Source organism: Bos mutus, chromosome 8, assembly GCF_027580195.1.
Source record: "Bos mutus isolate GX-2022 chromosome 8, NWIPB_WYAK_1.1, whole genome shotgun sequence".
In the NCBI taxonomy this organism is placed as follows: Eukaryota; Metazoa; Chordata; class Mammalia; order Artiodactyla; family Bovidae; genus Bos; species Bos mutus.
In genome coordinates this window covers 75,549,994-75,569,239 of record NC_091624.1, presented here as the reverse complement: position 1 = coordinate 75,569,239, position 19,246 = coordinate 75,549,994, and the positions used below count along the sequence as shown (strand labels likewise).

The 19,246-nt window shown below is 37.1% G+C and overlaps 1 long non-coding RNA gene across 1 annotated transcript in view; it reads right to left on the bottom strand.

Moving 5' to 3' along the window:
• LOC138988912 (uncharacterized) overlaps positions 1–19,246 on the bottom strand; it is a 289,550-nt gene that overhangs the window by 246,550 nt on the left and 23,754 nt on the right. The window lies entirely within an intron of this gene.

The following is a 19,246-nucleotide window of genomic DNA, read 5'->3' as shown; positions in this document are numbered from 1 at the left end:
CCAACCAACAACATACTTAGGCTAAAAAAAAGAGTAATCAGGAGATTTTTTTAAACATAAATGTTCATAAATGTTTGAAATAAAAAGAATTGAGATGATAGTAATCTTTACATTTGATGCAAGTATATACAGTTGTGGTTCTAATTTATAACTGCAGGCTCAATTAGCAAAACAAAAAACGTTGTCTTCAAGGCAGATTATTTTTTTAAAAAAGCAAGAACAGGGTTTCCTAAGCAAGTGACCCATGGATAAAATTCAGAGGGCCTATAAAATTGGATATTAAAACCAGGATATTATTATTTCACTAATAATTATAACTAAAATATTTTCTTCAGTTATGAATTAAAGGTAATGAACGGAAACTGTAGATTATTTTTTTACATCAGTCTACACTTGCAGATAGCTTGAAATATGTTCAATTTATGACATATATTCATTTACTACTTTGAAAATATAGTAGCTATTAGACTTCACAATAGATCTTTTATGTAAAACATTAATGAAGCAGATGTAACATGTATCACAAATTTAGTTTTTTAAACATATTTTGCTAACTATTTCAAATAATATATGTAAATATATGTATTTTCTTTTACTACTTTAAAAATATTCAACTGGAATGGTTTGTTGGTATTACCAGCCTGCTAAGGCATTGAGAGAACTGCATAAAAACTCCTGGTACCAAATGACAGATGAATGATAAAGAAGTTGTGGAACATATACACAATGGAATATTATTCAGCCATAAAAAGGAATGCATTTGAGTCAGTTCTAATGAGTTGGATGAACCTAGAACCTATTATGCAGAGTGAAGTAAGTCAGAAAGAGAAAGGTAAATACTGTATTCTAATACATATATATAGAATCTAGAAAAATGGTACTGAAGAATTTATTTACAGTGCAGCAATGGAGAAACATAGAGAATAGACTTATGGACATTGCGCAAGGGGAGGAGAGGGTGAGATGTATAGAAAGAGTAACACGGAAACTTATATTACCATATTAAAGATAGATGGCCAGCGGGAATTTGCTGTATGGCTCAGGAGACTCAAACAGGGGCTCTGAATCAACCTAGAGGGGTAGGATGGGGAGGGAGATGGGAGGGAGGTTCAAAAGGGAGGGGATATATGTATACCTATGGCTGATTCATGTTGAGATTTGACAGAAAACAACACAATTCTGTAAGGCAATTACCCTTCAATTAAAAAATAAATGCATTTAAAAAGACAAAAGAAAAAAACAAAAAAACTCCTGGTACAGAAGGGATAGGAAAGGACCCTATTTAGGTGTGTCTCTTGCTTGAACGAAGGGAATCCATACACAACCTATAGCTTATCTAGCATGCATCTACCTGCCCTTGTTCTCTCTTTGTAGTCTTTGATTCTTCCAGGTGGTGGTAGACAGCTAATTGAGGATCACTTTCAAGACCTTGTGTCTGCTTTTATCAGAGAAGAAACAGGAAATTAATCCTGGTTTAAAAAGAAATGAAAATGAATAGTCTGCATGAGAAGCGCAGAGATACAGCAGCTTCAGAAAGGACCTGTGAAAGTGATTCCAGCCATCATGTGCAGATACTACAACATCCAGGGGAAATATAAAGGGAATGTCTCTCTCGATGTTTACTACATAAAGCAAGAAAACATGTCGGAGAATTTCCCACGATGGTTTCCTTCATGCTTCACTGGCCATGACTAGATCATACTCCTATTTCTGAACTAACCAATGGCAAGGGGACTCTGAACCTCATGATTGGTTTTTGAGGGTGGAATGGATATTGTAGACTCATCCTCTAAGACCCAGTAGCTATCTTGTCAGAATGTGAGCCCTTCCAGGGCAAGTTTATATCTTATATATCCCTGTACCCAGCTCCCCACAGAGTACCCAGCACCCTTTAAGTGCCCAAATAATGTTTAATGTCATTAAACAGAGAATGTTGAAACAAAAAAACAACAACAAAAAATTGGCTTTGTTTCCCTAGGAATGTCCCCAGAGCCCTCACAACTTATTCCCTGTTCCTTCTACTCTAAAAGGGACACCAATCAAGATATTTTGGTGATGTGTTTCACTGGCTTGCCATAGGCACTTGCATAGAGTTTTTAGATAAGAATCCAGAAAAAAACAAAAAGAAAATTTTATACTGATTTAGCTCAAAATGCATCATCAAATCTATGAGGCTATTAATATGCAGCTAGTATGATAACCAGACTTCACTATTAAATATCATTATAATTTTATTCATTCTAAGGTCACTGGTATCAATCTCTCAATAAATCAAGTCAAATTTAATATATATCAAAGAGTATGATTAATAGTAAGGAGACACTATCAACTAATAAATGTTCCACATTCGGGTTTGAGAGAATCTGAGACTAAGAAAATCCAATAGAGGAAAATTATTTGAAAGATATTTTTAACCTGATGGGAAAAAGAACTGAACTAAAATTATACCATCTATTATAATATTTCAGACTCAAACATTTAAACTCCTTTTGAAAGAAGGGAACTGAAAATGCAGCAATCTCTTTGAAGAGAGGGAGGGCATGTGATTCTCTAATCTTTCCATGTCAATTAGGTTCTACTAGAGCCAGGAATGGCAGAGCCTGGTGGGCTGCCATCTATGGGGTCACACAGAGTCGGACACGACTGAAGCGACTTAGCAGCAGCAGCAGCAGCAGTAGAGCGTGAAGAGAAGACAGCCTATAAAGCCATTAGGAGGTGCTGTGGGGATTTTAGGAAGGCGAAGACAAAGGACTTTGATGTGAAGAGTCAGGAGCTCTTGAAGCAACATTGGCTATTTTCTAGAAGAGATGCTCACAATATGCAGAGACATCATGGTAGCTGCACTGAAAGGGAAGGACTGAGCTCAGGCAAGACACAGATGTTTTGATGCTCCTCAACATGTGGGCTTTTCATGCTCGTTCACTTACATCCTCTTATATGAGCACCAAGGGCAGAAGCTGCTCAGTGTCTCCTGATACAATAACTAGGTCCCCGAAAACTGACTTTTGGTTGCAGCCATTTAAAATCCATATATCTGTGACAGATCTACCTTGTACAGAAGGGTACGTTTTTAGCTGGAAAAACAAATTCATGAAGATAATATAGTAGCTTAAACTACTACTTATCTCAATAGTGATATTTCTGTTGAGCCATAGATTTTAATGGCTACTTAACCCAATGATAACAGTTATGACGTAACTGTCTAAAAAGCCAGAAAGAGTGCTATTTTTGAGCAGAAAAGGATTCTTTACACCAGGGAACAGCAAGCTACATTCATCCAGGGGATTGCTCAACATGCTCCTTGGGGAAGAAAAATATTTAAATTTATGTTTTTATTATGTATTATGATAGCCTTTCAAATTTTCTTGATAGTACACAATTCATTGGTATACAGGACACATTTAAAATTTACAAATCAATTAATTTACATGTATTGGGGTTGCATATGCTGTATTTTTTGTTTGTTTTCCTGATAATGATATGCATTTCTCCATTCAAACCTTACCCATTTGGTATCTACATTATCTAAACCTGAAGAATATTCTCTCATTCTGATCCAACAGCTTGGATGGCTGATTCTGCTCCATTTCCGTATAAGTTTAAGGTTTTGGGAATCTGGTTATAAAGGAGAGTTTTGTTTATTTTTTACATAGAAAAATACACACGGCTGACTGAGCTAGGATATCTTTGCTGTCCATGCATTATCAGTCCAGCATTATCAATCTGTCTGGACATTCAGCACCAAGTTACAGGTGGAGCAATGGTGAAGTTACGTTTCTATATGCATTGCCTATGACTGCTTGGTGTATTTCCTTTTGACAACGGTTGTTATGTTTTTTCTACTCACTGAAAGTCATCAGTTTGAAATGATAATCTTTTTCTCCTGGTAAAGAATTTCTACCCTGTCTCAGCTTGCCTAAGGAATACAGTTAAAACCATTCAAAACAGAACTTCAGTATTATAAAAACACTCACTTAAATTTTTTTAGAAAAATTCCAGAATCAAATTATAAAAGTACAGCATGGTGATGAATGGAATCTGATTTTTAAAGGGCAGAAATGCATCCTGACAAAGCAAGAGAAAATCTCACAGACTATTCAGAACAGAACCCATTAGAATGTTGAAATAATTCTCAAATTCAAAGTCTTTGGCCGCTAGTGTTTTATGAAATATTTTCTATAGGATATACCAGCAGCTACTTGACTCTGTTTTCCCTCAGTAGCTTTGGATTAATTAGAGGCCTAGGATAACTTTAGAAAGGGAAATAACTCATCTTTTTCAGACACTATCCAGTTGAATCTTGAAATGAGGATGTGGGTATCTTCTCAGCATGCCTGACTCTTTGTGACTCCAAGGACTATATCCCATCATGCTCTTCTATCCACGGGATTTTACAGGCAAGAATACTGGAGTGGCTTGCTATTTCCTTCTCTAGGGGTGGGCATCTCTACCCTAGCTCCAAATCCATATTGTGAATTTGACTTATAACATGATAGTGGGAAAATAAAGTTCTTTGTGCTCCTTTTAGTAACAGAGAATGAAGTAAGTATTGTCAGGAAAGAGGGGGGAAATCAGCCTTCAATTTTCTTCTTTATTGAAACACGATTATTTTGGAAGATCCCTTTGTATATGCTTCTTTTTTGTTATCATCAAGGGAATTTAGCTTAGGTTCCTGGCTATGCCCAGCTTCAAGAAATTATACATTTGTATAAAATTTATAGGTGTTACTAACATTGGTATGGCCTGGTCCACAGGTTGGAGATTCAGATATGATCACAACACAGCTGTTTTTTTTTTCAATGATTAAAGTGCAGGCTGACTTTTTGCACCACTCACACATTTATATTCTTTTTAAAAACTACTTACATATACTTGCCCAAAGAAACATGTGAGAATACCAACTTAAATAGCATGGGCAGGCTGCTGGTGATTGTTTTAGCTGGGTGATGATGGTTTCTTATACTTTTTATGTATGTGTATGTTTTAAATTTCTCAGAATATGTTTCTGTTCAGGGGCCATTCTGCAAGTCATTACACTCAATGAGCCATGTCCCAAAAGAGACAGCTTCCCTCAGTGGGTTTCATTTCCTATCTGCCTTCAGAGTGAAATCATGCTCCTGTCTGAGTGAGGAGTAAGTCCAGGATACTATGTGATTTTGTTTTTCACACAGAATAGATGCCAAATGAAAGTCACCTCTTCTTCATCTGATGCTCAAGTCTAGACACTCCAGTCTGCTCCAATGCTAAAAATGATATCCACTCATGCTTAAGAGCTAGAAGGAAAAGGAACTTCAGTGTAGCAAATGAGAAAGGAGTTTCAAAGTTGGCATTCTCCAAAGGGATTTTCAAGGGTATTTCACTGTATATAAAGTTTGCCTTATGTACTGAGATCATAAATACTTTTTTAAGCATCATCCTCAACCCATGACATGCTTGGGGTTAATTCTTCAGAAGCCAAAGAAATTAGAAATCTCATTGATCTCTAGTATTAGTCTCCTGTCTTAATGCTCCACAATTCGTTGTTGAAACCTTGCTCTGTACAGCCCACAGTTATTGTTTCCAGGGTTCTGATTATACAGTGGAAGTGAGAAATAGTTTTAAGGGACTAGATCTGATAGAGTGCCTGATGAACTATGGATGGAGGTTCGTGACATTGTACAGGAGACAGGGATCAAGACCATCCCCATGGAAAAGAAATGCAAAAAAGCAAAATGGCTGTCTGGGGAGGCCTTACAAATAGCTGTGAAAAGAAGAGAAGTGAAAAGCAAAGGGGAAAAGGAAAGATATAAGCATCTGAATGCAGGGTTCCAAAGAATAGCAAGGAGAGATAAGAAAGCCTTCCTCAGTGATCAAGGCAAAGAAATAGAGGAAAACAACAGAATGGGAAAGATTAGAGATCTCTTCAAGAAAAGAGATACCAAGGGAACATTTCATGCAAAGATGGGCTCAATAAAGGACAAAAATGGTATGGACCTAACAGAAGCAGAAGATATTAAGAAGAGGTGGCAAGAATACACAGAAGAACTGTACAAAAAAGATCTTCACGACCAAGATAATCATGATGGTGTGATCACTGATCTAGAGCCAGACATCCTGGAATGTGAAGTCAAGTGGGCCTTAGAAGCATCACTATGAACAAAGCTAGTGGAAGTGATGAAATTCCAGTTAAGCTAGTTCAAATCCTAAAAGATGATGCTGTGACAGTGCTGCACTCAATATGCCAGCAAGTTTGGAAAACTCAGCAGTGGCCACAGGACTGGAAAAGGTCAGTTTTCATTCCAATCCCAAAGAAAAGCAATGCCAAAGAAGGCTCAAACTACTGCACAATTGCACTCATCTCACACGCTAGTAAAGTAATGCTCAAAATTCTCCAAGCCAGGCTTCAGCAATGCGTGAACCGTGAACTTTCAGATGTTCAAGCTGGTTTTAGAAAAGGCAGAGGAACCAGAGATCAAATTGCCAACATCCGCTGGATCATTGAAAAAGCAAGAGAGTTCCAGAAAAACATCTATTTCTGCTTTATTGACTATGCCAAAGCCTTTGACTGTGTGGATCACAATAAACTGTGGAAAATTCTTCAAGAGATGGGAATACCAGACCACCTGACCTGCCTCTTGAGAAACCTGTATGCAGGTCAGGAAGTAACAGTTAGAACTGGACATGGAACAACAGAATGGTTCCAAATAGGAAAAGGAGTACTTCAAGGCTGTGTATTGTCACCCTGCTTATTTAACTTATATGCAGAGTACATCATGAGAAACGCTGGACTGGAAGAAGCACAAGCTGAAATCAAGATTGCCAGGAGAAATATCAATAACCTCAGATATGCAGATGACACCACCCTTATGGCAGAAAGTAAAGAGGAACTCAAAAGCCTCTTGATGAAAGTGAAAGAGGAGAGTGAAAATGTTGGCTTAAAGCTCAACATTCAGAAAACGAAGATCATAGCATCTGGTCCCATCACTTCATGGGAAATAGATGGGGAAACAGTGGAAACAGCGTCAGACTTAATTTTGGGGGGCTCCAAAATCACTGCAGGTGGTGCTGCAGCCATGAAATTAAAAGACGCTTACTCCTTGGAAGGAAAGTTATGACCAACCTAGATAGCATATTCAAAAGCAGAGACATTACTTTGCCAACAAAAGTCCATCTAGTCAAGGCTATGGTTTTTCCTGTGGTCATGTATGGATGTAAGAGTTGGACTGTGAAGAAAGCTAAGCACTGAAGAATTGATGCTTTTGAACTGTGGTGTTGGAGAAGACTCTTGAGAGTCCCTTGGACTTCAAGGAGATCCAACCAGTCCTTTCTAAAGGAGATCAGTCCTGGGTGTTCTTTGGAAGGACTGATGCTAAAGCTGAAACTCCAGTACTTTGGCCACCTCATGTGAAGTGTTGACTCATTGGAAAAGACTCTGATGCTGGGAGGGATTGGGGGCAGGAGGAAAAGGGGACAACAGAGGATGAGATGGCTGGATGGCATCACCGACTCGATCGACGTGAGTTTGAGTGAATTCCGGGAGTTGGTGATGGACAGGGAGGCCTGGCGTGCTGCAATTCATGGAGTCACAAAGAGTCAGACACGACTGAGCAACTGAACTGAACTGAGGGGTTTCTGGCCTCTTTACTGTTCATTTAAATTCAAATCCTTTCCTCCCAAGAAATGTCTTCACTCTAATTGAACGGTTTTAAACACTGAGCCTGCCTCCATTACTGACGGTTAGAAGTAAGGAAGAGAATCCGAAGAGTGGGGAGGGCACAAGATCAGTGCTCTATCATTTTCAGAGGCTGCAAACAATCTCCTATTTCTTTCCTGGAGCAAGGCCCTGGGCCTGAGATAACTAACTAGGCTCCAGGGTTCATTTGAATTAAGAGTAAACAAAATTATTCTTTAATCTCTGCAGTGAACCAAACCATTTCAAATTCAAATTGGCTGCAAACTATTCAAGGACAACAAAAGAAACAAGAGAATCAGGGAAGCAAAGAGTTAGGGTCATCTAATGTGGGTCCCAAAGGATGCAGCCCGAAGATGACTGAGAGGCCTCTGGGAGGGAGAGAGGACTGTCCTGAAAATCTATGCCCCAAATATTAATATCTGAACATAGTGGTTCATTCTAAAACAGTTCAAAACATCATTTTGTGTTGCACCTAAGAGGCTAAATAGTGAAGGAAGGGCAGACTTGAGTGACAAATAGGATTGGACACGTTCTTTTCAGCTTGTTTATTTACAAGGGTATGCTTCTCCTTCCAAAGCTGAAAGTTACTATGAATCATTTTAGAACTGTTTTTATACTGATGAAACTGTGTGCCTATGTGTGTCTGTCTAGACAGACCTATTTTAAAATCTGAAAACCCCTGTCACTCACTAGGTGTCATCTTAATTCACTTCTCAATCCCTCTTTACGTTTAAAATAGTAACTGAAGTATATACCTCAAACTTTGCTAGAAGATTTAACTTGGAAAATATTTATAAAGCAATTTAATTCATGGTGAACTCTCAGGAAATCTCCCCCTTTCTACCTTTAGCACTGTAATTCACAATGCATCAGAATCTATATTCCATCCTCACCTCAGTTCCCTTATTTTTAATACTTTTTGCAATGTAAATTTGAAAACCGAGCAGCCTTTGTCTTCTCTCAGTGAAGATCCATTACAGGAAAAATGACTAAGAGAAATCTACGTGGGTTTAAAAAAAATAAATCTGTGGAGAGAAAAGTAACATGGACTTTATTTCTCAGGATCCAAAACAGTTAGTTGGATCAATTTAGCTAATTATTAAATCAAGTTAATTAAAAAAATAATTAGCTAAGCAATTTGTTGAATGGTTGGTTGTGGTCTTATTGTCAAAAGAATTCCAAGCAGGGTTTTTTTTTTTTTTTTTGAATATCTCACCTCTGTCTTTCCTGCTTCATCCTTCTATACTAATTGTTCTACTGTGTCTTGGGGGAAGGTTAGAAAATTGTAAAATAATATAAGCTCATTGTAAAACAAATAAGCAAAACAAAAATATATCAACTCAAAAGTGAGATTTCCATCTTACTCAAGTACACCCTTTGGAAAAAGTCATGGTAATATTTTGGTGCACATCTTACCATTCTTTGTGTAAATTATTCCTTCTTAAAAGTCCACATCCACTCTAATTTGCTGGTAAATTTTCAAACTCTAAATTTCATATCTCTTTAACAGAAGCTAGTAATATGGATCTTCCTCTGGTGTGACAGTCTAACTCAAAAGAAGTCTCTTTCACTCATTCACATACACACACCACTGCATATCAATGCTGCTTAAGATAATCATACTTTAGTCAAGAAGATCTTGATTGTGCTAGTGAAGTGACTGGCACAGCTGTTCCAAAATTCTGTTCCTAGCCGAACTGAGACAAGGCAACTTCTCCACCTACAACCCAACTCCTTGTCCATTAATAGCTTTAAAATGTCTATTCATGACAACCAAAGTTCTCTCTCTTACCTGTCATCAAATAAAATAATGGACATGTATATATTGGATTTTAATCTAGTTTTTAACTCAACAGCATGTTTTGATCATCTTTCTAAGTTAGTGTGTAAAAAAGTACTTCATTCATTTTAACTGGCCACCAGTGTCACATATTTAAATGTGCCTGACACATTTAACCAACCTCCTGATTGATGGATATCTTCTTACTTTTCTTTGATGAAATTCTATTGAGTCATTCACTTAATGGGTTTCTGTGCCAGGAAAAGTAGGACTATCCCTGCCAAAGGTATATCTTTGGGTCCCTGAGAACTATGAGGCTCCAGCAACACATGCAACCACTTAGAAAGGCAAAAAAGTCTCAGTGGGTAATGTGATTTTAGCCAAGGTACATTTTTGTGGGCTAACCAGCATTTTTGTGTGCTTGATAATTTTTGGAAATACCTCAAAATTCTGTTAAATTTACTATATATTATCTTTAGCTCTTAAAATGTTGTTGTTCATGACCTGGCTCCTGTCCAGGCTCAGTTCTCACTCCTTCCACACATGCTCTCCACATTCAGTCATCCAACTGCTGGCTGCCATGCAAAGAGGCCAGACTTCACCCCACCTTACCTCTACATCTGGTGTGCTCTCTGCCACAAATCCTCCTTTTCCTAGCGTCTCTATTGAAATATTCCACGTTCAAAGGCTTTGACCATTGTTTCCTCTGTAAATCTCTCTCTCCTTGTCTTGTACCACCTCATGAAAACCCTCTGTTATTTTCTCCTCTCCACTTCCAAGGCATCATGTCTATTTTTCTGGTAAAATGCTTTCTGTATCCTATCCTAACAACGTGTTTTAAGTGTGTCTTCTCTTCTGTAGAACAGGATTCTTGGGGGCAGGAACCACTTTGCCAGTGTTTATCCCACAGAAGGAACTGCCTAGATATCAGGAGACCTGACTCAAAAGAGCAGCCACCTTGAGACCCTCTTCTCATCCTGTATAAGTTCCAGATGAGAGGAATGGACAGGGTGCTATTATGGAAGTGCATGTGGACATTTTTTACATGATCATTATTTCAAAAGTTGCCTTTTCTGCTCAAGCTGCCATCACACTGAGAATTACGTCATCCATCCTTTACTGTACACATTTCCCACTGCTAGGTAATGCTCAACAATGTACTGTAGCATCCAGTACAATCACATGTTCCATATGGCTCTGCATACATTTACTTTTATATTCATTGGCAATTTAGAATGGCACTGCTTATTATATATCAGACATCAGCCCGGCTAGAGCCTATCCAGGGATGTGTATTTAGACTGTCAGAAAGGAAAGGCTGACATTGGGCATGACTCATTACTGTGCAATATATGTGAGAGAGCATTTCAGGTGAAAATCAGCTTTAATCAGTGTCAGTAGATGTCGTGTGACGTTTTTATTCCCCAGCACTGATAATGATGCATCAATTCAGAAATGACAGCTTCCAGCACCACACACTGTGTCCTTTATGACCAAGCTCCAAGCTCTGATCATTGATCTAATTTGCTTCTGATTTTGGAGGATCAGTAGCAATAACAATGAAGATAAAAAAAAAGAAGGATTGTTTCTACAGAAATTAGGTATTAACCACAGTGATTACCATAACTGTATCTGTACACAGGGAAGGCTCTTTGCTTACTTGAAGATTACATGGAAAAAGTAAGATATCCCCATTCTGGAGATATTCCCAACGGCAACACAGTTATGTATTCTCTACTAGCTTATCTTTAGTTTTATACAAGCCCTGTGAGGTAGATTGATATTATCATCTCTATTGAGCAGCTGAGACATTTAAGTAAAAGAAAGTGAAAGTATTAGTTGCTCAGTCATGTCCAGCTCTTTGCAACACCATGGAGCCTGACAGGTTCCTCTGTCCATGGGATTATTCTGGCAAGAATATCGGAGTAGGTGCCCATTCCCTTCTCCAGGGGATCTTCCCAGCCCAGGGATCAAACTCAGGTCTTCTGCACTGCAAGTGGATTCTTTATCATCTGAACCACCAGAGAAGCCCAAGACATCTAAGGTTCAGTAAAGTTAATAATCAAGCGGTATGTCTCACTAAAAATCAATGAGTCACAAGGACCCAAACCAAAGTTTTCTGCTTCCATGACTTTTTAGAGAAATATTCATGATAGAAAAAGTCTAGATTAAATATTTCAAGAACCCAAACTTCAAGTACTATAGAAGAACTCTAGATTAAGAGCAGGGATCAATGTAAAGAAGCTAAAAGAAGACAAATTTTTCCAAGTTTTTAATTTTCCCAACATTAGCCCTACACTTCTAGAATCTTAAAATGAGCCCAATGAATAGAAACTATATATACATTTGTTTCCTTTTCCATTTTGTTACTATCATAGAAACACTGTCTATTCCATTCTTAACTGACTAGTTCTCCTGGTAGTTTCCCAGAAGAAAAAGAACTCAGTGCATCTTTTCATAATATGGCTTTGCACATAGATAACTAAGCATTTCTTCTGATGATCGATAAAATGTGAACAAAGCTATTTTCCCCTCAAAGGATAGACCCTTCGAGTATGCCACTAGGTAGACAACAACCCAAGGAATTATGTTGACTATATCCTCACCCCTAGGATACATAGATGATATCCTTTTTCTTCTCTTCTCTAATGCTTTCTTTCTCTCACCATGCCTTAATAACTCTGAGAATGAGAAATCTGAAAGCCATGGCTGTCCCAATTTATTGAGCCTCTAAAAGACAGCTTCATGGGATGCCCAATGATCTTGAACTGTGGTTGATGGATTCTAGGATCTGTCAGACTAGTATAGCCTCTTACTTTCTAGAATCATTTTTGAAATGCAATAAATAATTCTTGGGTACTTTAGAATAAATTTGATTCTCACTAGGAGAAAGAATAGGTAAAACCCTACTCAGTAAATCACAAAAGCATAACATGCAGTTTTTGCTTATATTAAAATAGGATCAGGAGTAAAGTAGATCAAGATAATGTATACATAACAGTTGCTTCCCTTCAGGAAAATATTTGCCAAAGTGAATATCCTTGTCTTTAGAACAATATGGAAAATTACCCATTGGATGATAATATAGTTAATGTATGCATAGCTTGCTAGATAATTTTGCCAAATATTTTTACTATAATTTTGGAAGAAAGCTTTGTGTATGTTGCTATACCTCAGGGAAATATTAGAATAACCCTGGTTTTTGTTTTTTAAATGATTTGTTTCTTACACTAACAAATGCCTCTGGGTTGATTAAATTTTCAGGAAATCATTTTCACGAGCTTAATAATTATTAACAAATTATTTTGAAGTAATGCTTTAAATTGTGTATTGGTGAGAACTGACTAATTAATGGTAATAGGTTAATAATTATAACAGAGGTTCCTTTGAGGTAATGAAATAATTGCTAGGTGCTGGGTAGATGACTCATACACTCCTCAGTTGATGATTTTTAAATATTTAAAGTGTTTTAATTGGTTATTAGTGTGTTTAAAATATATAAAAATAACTAGCAAAACTTAGGGCTGAAGTAAGACATTAAACCTTGAGCTGTCCCTTCCAAAGAATACAGAAACAGCCGATTGGTAAGAGGTCAATGGCAAGGTCACATGACTGATTTTATCCAATGAGTTGTAAGCGGAAGTAACATGTTTCGCATCTAAGACATAGGGGTTAAGAAGAGCATGTTCTTTCCTATGTCTTCTTTCTCCTTCCACCATTCGCTGTAAATTAGAATGACCTCAGAAGCCACATTATTAAGATGAGTGGAACCATGGATGGGACCTGGGTCTATGAATCATTAGGTAAAAAATTGCCCATTGACTCAGAACTGTTATTAGACTTTTGAGTGATAAATTTTCATTATGTTAAGACATTGAAATTTTCTTTTGTTATTGTTTGCTTTCATCAGAGCTGGTGTTACTCTAAGTGAAAAGGTTACAACTCTGTGAAAGTCATTGCTTTGCCCATTAAAATGGGGCAGACAATCTGATATCACCTTGAGTTCTAGACTTAGTGATCTGTACGTGACAAGCTCCAGCTGGTGGCAGTTCTCTCACCTACTACTAGAAGATGGATGACCCAGTGTCAGGAAGGTAAAGACTGACCGTACAACTATGATCTACTCTTTTTTTTCCCCTTTATTTATTTATTTTTTACCAGCTTCATGGATATTAGGAGAATAAAAACATCTTATATTTTCTGTTGGGCTAAAACTTTTAATATTGATTTAGAGACTCTGGGACCTAGTGATGGTAAGCTCTGTAAATATAGTTTATAAGTGTTTGAATGTCAATTTGTTGCACATGGATTATTTTCTTACCAATGCATACAAGAGCTAGTCCAGGTATACAGCAAATATTTCATTAACAATGTGGATGGTGACCTAGAATATGTTCTTCAAATTTGTCATAGAGACAAAGACTAACAGAGTAGATGAGGGAATACATCATTTGCTTTCATGCTTCCAAACTGTTGTCTAAGGTTTTCATTCGGCCTAAAATCCCCTTATTCTTTCTTTCTCATCTAGCTAACTCATATTCATCTTTCAAAATTCATCTCAACTGTCATCTCCTCCAGGAAGCCTACTGTCTTCCCAACAATAGCTGACTTAGGTGATTATATTTTCTCAATGCCTTGCATTCATTATGGCCTATAAGTCATTGATTTTATTGTTTTGTGTAGTGGTCTATAATTTTTCTTGTGGCAGATATTTTATCTTATTTAACTTTGTGTCTTCAAAGCCTACCACAGAGCCTAGCAGTTTGCTTATTATATCCTGTCATGTTCTAAAATTAATTGGAGTTGAATGAATGAGAGATCAAATCAAGATTAAAAAATCAATAATCTCAAATGATAAACTCAGACACTAAGAGAATTATCAAAAAATTCCAGTTTTTTTTTTAATACAGAAAAAAAAGAAACAAAAACACCCTCTTTTGAAAATAAAAATCATAGAATTTATGGCTTCACAAAACATAAAGTAAAAAGTATCTGCAGTTTTAGAGAACTAGAAGCTCAGAAAAAATCAAAGAAGAGAGTTACATAAATATAAGCAAAAATTCTTTCTCAGTTAGAGAAAAGTACCATATGTTCTGTAGGGTGAGGGTACATCTACTATATTCTTGGCAATGACAGGTGCTATACTCAGGAAAAACCAGAAAATGCCCCAAAGACAATGACTAGAACAGTGACCAGGATAGATCTAGGATTCTTTAAAGGAAGACCCTTCAATTATCTGGGTGCTCTTGTGCATAAAAAGGAGCTGAATTACTTTGTTAGATGCTAAAGATACAAACTGAGACAAATACATAAAAAGCTGCAGAAGTGAAACTGTGCAATTTTGAAGAAAAATATTCTAATAATTAAGATTTTTCAAAAAATATCTAAGGCCATTTTGGGTGAACTGTGGGGTTTAAGCAAAGGCTGAAAGACTTTTCATGAGAGTTGTGATAGAAGACATTCCTGCATTAGGAAAATACATTTAATTGTCCTTTATAAGTTGAATATTCTAGACTGGCTACTGTGAATCAGAATAATCAGGTCATATTCCAGTTTGTGCATAAAACTGTCCCCTTTTCCCTCCTCTATTTATGTCGTCTCCTTCATTATCTTCCACTTTTTGCTCCCTTAGTCTCCCTTCCACATTTTCTTTATTCTTATTTCTAAAACTTAATGAGCAACTTATATCAGTCAGGGAATGTAGTAAACATTGTGAGGTCAACAATGAACAAGTTACATAAGGCTGATGCTCTTACAGAGTTCATAGGCTGCTGAGAGGTATAGACAGGTAAATAAGTAAACAAAATTAAAGTTGTAAAAGGCTATGATAGGGGATTTGGAGAGTTCTCTTGGAGCAGTTATGAGTGGTTACTAACTGAAGCAGAGAGTGTTCAAGAGAAGTGACCCTGAATTTGTAGGCCTCTTAGAGGCAAGTTTAGCCCTGTTGGCAGCACTAATGTTCAGACTCAATAAGCTCCATTCACCTGGTTCTCTGTATTGACTTTCACCCATGATGCTCCAATCATTTCCCAAATTAATTTCTGTAATCATCAAATGTCTCTATGAAGGTAATACACATCATATCCTTTTACCTCCATCTGATAATTGCCAGTGCAGGTGTTCTGGGCTGGGCAAGTGGGTATGAGGGGGAGAAGAAAAGAGACAGAGAAAAAGAGGGAGGGAGAAAGAGGAGAATTATCTAAGTCTCTCAGGAGACATCGCTTCTCGTGAAGAGGTAGATTTTAATTTCAGGGCTGGTTGTAAGCTAGCCTTGAATATGTAACGGCTAACATGATTGCCTACAGAGCTACCATCAATCCAGACTTGAAACTCATTATTGTAAATTGCTTTGGGATACCTTGAGCATGAAAAATGCAGTAAAAACAAAATCTATTTTACTAAGAAGGAGGTAAAACTATAAGGACAAATATTAGAGCTTTCCTTACTGGAGTGAGAAGACAAAGAGGACACAAGTGACCCTGACTCTTCCCAAGGGGTAGCTGTTGAAAGAAGAGGAAAAACAAGATTAAAAGACTTTACTTTCTTCCTCAGAAACAACAAGGAACTAATTAACTGAGCTGGTCTCAATATGCTGACCTTTATTACGTGTCATCTATTAAGATGTTTCTACCAGAAGCCAGTGGTGACACATGCTAATTGCATCCTATTTGTGTTGACTATCATGCCCTCTCTAATGATCATCTGTTTCTACAAAATTGCCACATGTCAACACTTCAACCAAAGAGTCCAGTTAAGCTACAAGTTACCTTCAATAGGCATAAATTGGGTTGACTTTCATTCTTTGTCAGTCTGTCAAGGAAAGGCAAGGAATTTGGCTAACACGATTGGAAGGACATTAATTTTGTACTGAAAATGTATTACAGATGTTTGCTCCTCCCTTCCCCACCCCCCCACCCACAGCTTGATTTTTCTTATGCTGCAATAAAAGACCTTATTCTGGCTAGATGGCTTTACCACCTTACTGTAAAAAGACCGACTGAAATAATTTTCCTGAAGGTATTGATACTTAAACACTGATATATTGTCTCATACTCCAAGTTCTGTGGATTCTTTTTTTATTCAAACCTTAAACTTTTTATTTTGTATTGGGGTATAGCCAATTAACAATTTGTGATAGTTTCAGGTGGACAGCAAAGGCACTTAGCCATACATATACATGTATCCATTCTCCCCCAAACCCCACTCCCATCCAGTTTGGCATATAACATTGAGTAGAATTCCATATGCAATATAATAGGTCCTTGTTAGGTATCCATTTTGAAAATAGCAGTGTGCACATGCCCTTCCCAGACTCCCTATCTTTTCCCTCTGGCAACCATAAGTTTGTCTTCTAAGTCTGTGGGTCTCTTTCTATTTTGTAAGTAAATTCATTTGTATCATTTCTCTTTAGATTCCCCATATAAGGGGTGTCATACGATGTTTCTCCTTCTCTGTCTGACTTAGCTCTCTCAATATAACACTCTTTAGGTCCATTCATGTTGCTGCAAATGACATTATTTCATTCTTTTTCAGGGATGAGTAATAGTCCATTGCATATATATACCACATATTCTTTATCCATTCCTCTGCTGGTGGACATTTAGGTTTCTTCTATGTTTTGGCTATTGTAAACAGTGCTAAAATGAACACTGGGGTGCATGTATCCTTTCAGATCATGTTTTTCTCTGGATATATGCCCAGGAGTGTGATTGCAGGGTCATATGGTAGCTCTATTTTTAGTTTTTTAAAGAATCTCCATACTGTTCTCCATAGTAGCTGTACCAATTTATACTCCTACCAACAGCGTAGGAGAGTTCCCTTCTCTCCACACCCTCTCCAGCGTTTGTTGTTTGTAAATTTTTTGATGATAGCCGTCTGACTGGTGTGAGGTGATATCTCATTGTAGCTTTGATTTGCATTTCTCTAATAACTAGCAATGTTGAACATCTTCTCATGTTCCCATTGTCTATCTATATGTCCTATTTGGAGAAATGTCTATTCAGGCTGTGAACTTTCTTTATAACACTTATCTTAGTTGTATTTGTAATGTCGTCATGTGATTCTTTGTCATCATGTGAATCATCTTTGATTCTTTGACTTTCACCCCATTGATGCTCCAGGAGAGCAAGGATCGTGTCCAATTTTGTTCAGTATTTTACGTCTAGCTTTCAGCACAAGCTCTGGCACAGAGTAGGTACTCAATGAATAGTTCCTGAATAAAGGAAGATATAAACAACATTGAGAATGAATTCTAATTTATGAGTCTTAGAAATGGTATTGCCTCAAGAAGACTTACCGAATAGTCCAAACTATATATGACTTCTCTGAATTTCTCATGTGACTTATTTATGTCTTTCTCAAAGAAGTTATACCATTCTGTCTTGCATTATAATTATTTAGGTTTCTGAAAGATACCCTCAATGACTATTATTGCCTTAAACACAATAGGAACTCAATAAATGTGTGTTGAATGTGAGGTAGTGTCTGTGCCTTATTTATCTCTATATAGATAGGCAACAGATGCTTAATGGTGTTTGTAAAATTAAAGCTGGTGACACTTCACTCTTTTATTAGGGATATTTCAGTTTTGAGTAACAGAAAGATAACTCTAGCAGACTTAATCAAAAAGCCATAATTTACAACTCATATAACTTAAAAGACTAGGGTTCCGTTTTAAAAAGGTTAATTCTATCACTGAAGTCCCAACTTTATATCTCCCCTCTGTGTCTATTCCTAAGAATGGCTGCACTACGATGGTTGCAAACTTCCTAGAACTAAATTTTCTCTAATCGTGTTCACTATATGCCAGGCACTGTTTTCAGTGTTTCAGGAGTAGCTCATGTAGACAATGCCAGACACTGTTTTCAATGCTTCAGGGTTAGCTCATGTAACTCTCAAAAACAACTCTATAGATTGGCAAGATTGATATTACCATTTTACACATGAGAATACCAAGGGACAGAAAGATTAAATAAGTTCCCCAAGGTCATACAAGTGGAGTAGCTATGATTTAAATTCATGTGATTTGTCTCTAGATTATCTACTCCATACAAACCACTATACTAACTTATTTAGCACAACAGAAAGAAAGTCTCCCTTTTATTATAGCCTATGGAACAAAGTAGAAACATCTCTCCCTGAAGACTCAAGAAAATATCTCTTTGCATCTAATTGGCCTGACTGGGTTAAGTTTTCCTTCCAGTCACACCTTGTAGCCAGTTGTAGGGATGTGAGGATTAGCTTAAATCTATTAGGACCAAATTCTGGAGTTAAGTGGCCTGAAAATAGTATGGCCTGAATAGGGCAAGGTAGATATCCATGTGAATTCACTGATACTGTTACCCTGGCTATGAGTGAGGATATGTTGGGTGGGAAAAAAAATCAAATGTACATTGTAACTGGTAAATCCCAAGAGACATTTTAAGAAGAACTATACTTCAAAGTTTCTGTATCTTTAAAGAATAAGTAGAATTCTAGATAAATCCATTGAAAAATAAGAATTTTACTTTGTATATACAGCCGTTGTTGAACAATTTTGTAAGCCTAATCACAGGAAGTCTATCTGCAGAATGGCCAAATACAATTAATTGATTACACTGGCAAGGTGGACCAAGAGATTTATTTGATTATACTTTAGAATTAGAAATGTTCTATATCTGTTTTATGGTTGAGTTTGTAGAAAGAGCTTTTCCCTGATTTAAGAAAACTCAAAGGGTATGTTTGCTGAGCTTTGGTCTACAGTAATGCAGTGAATAATCATTCAAATAAAACTGCTGCTGCTGCTGCTGCTAAGT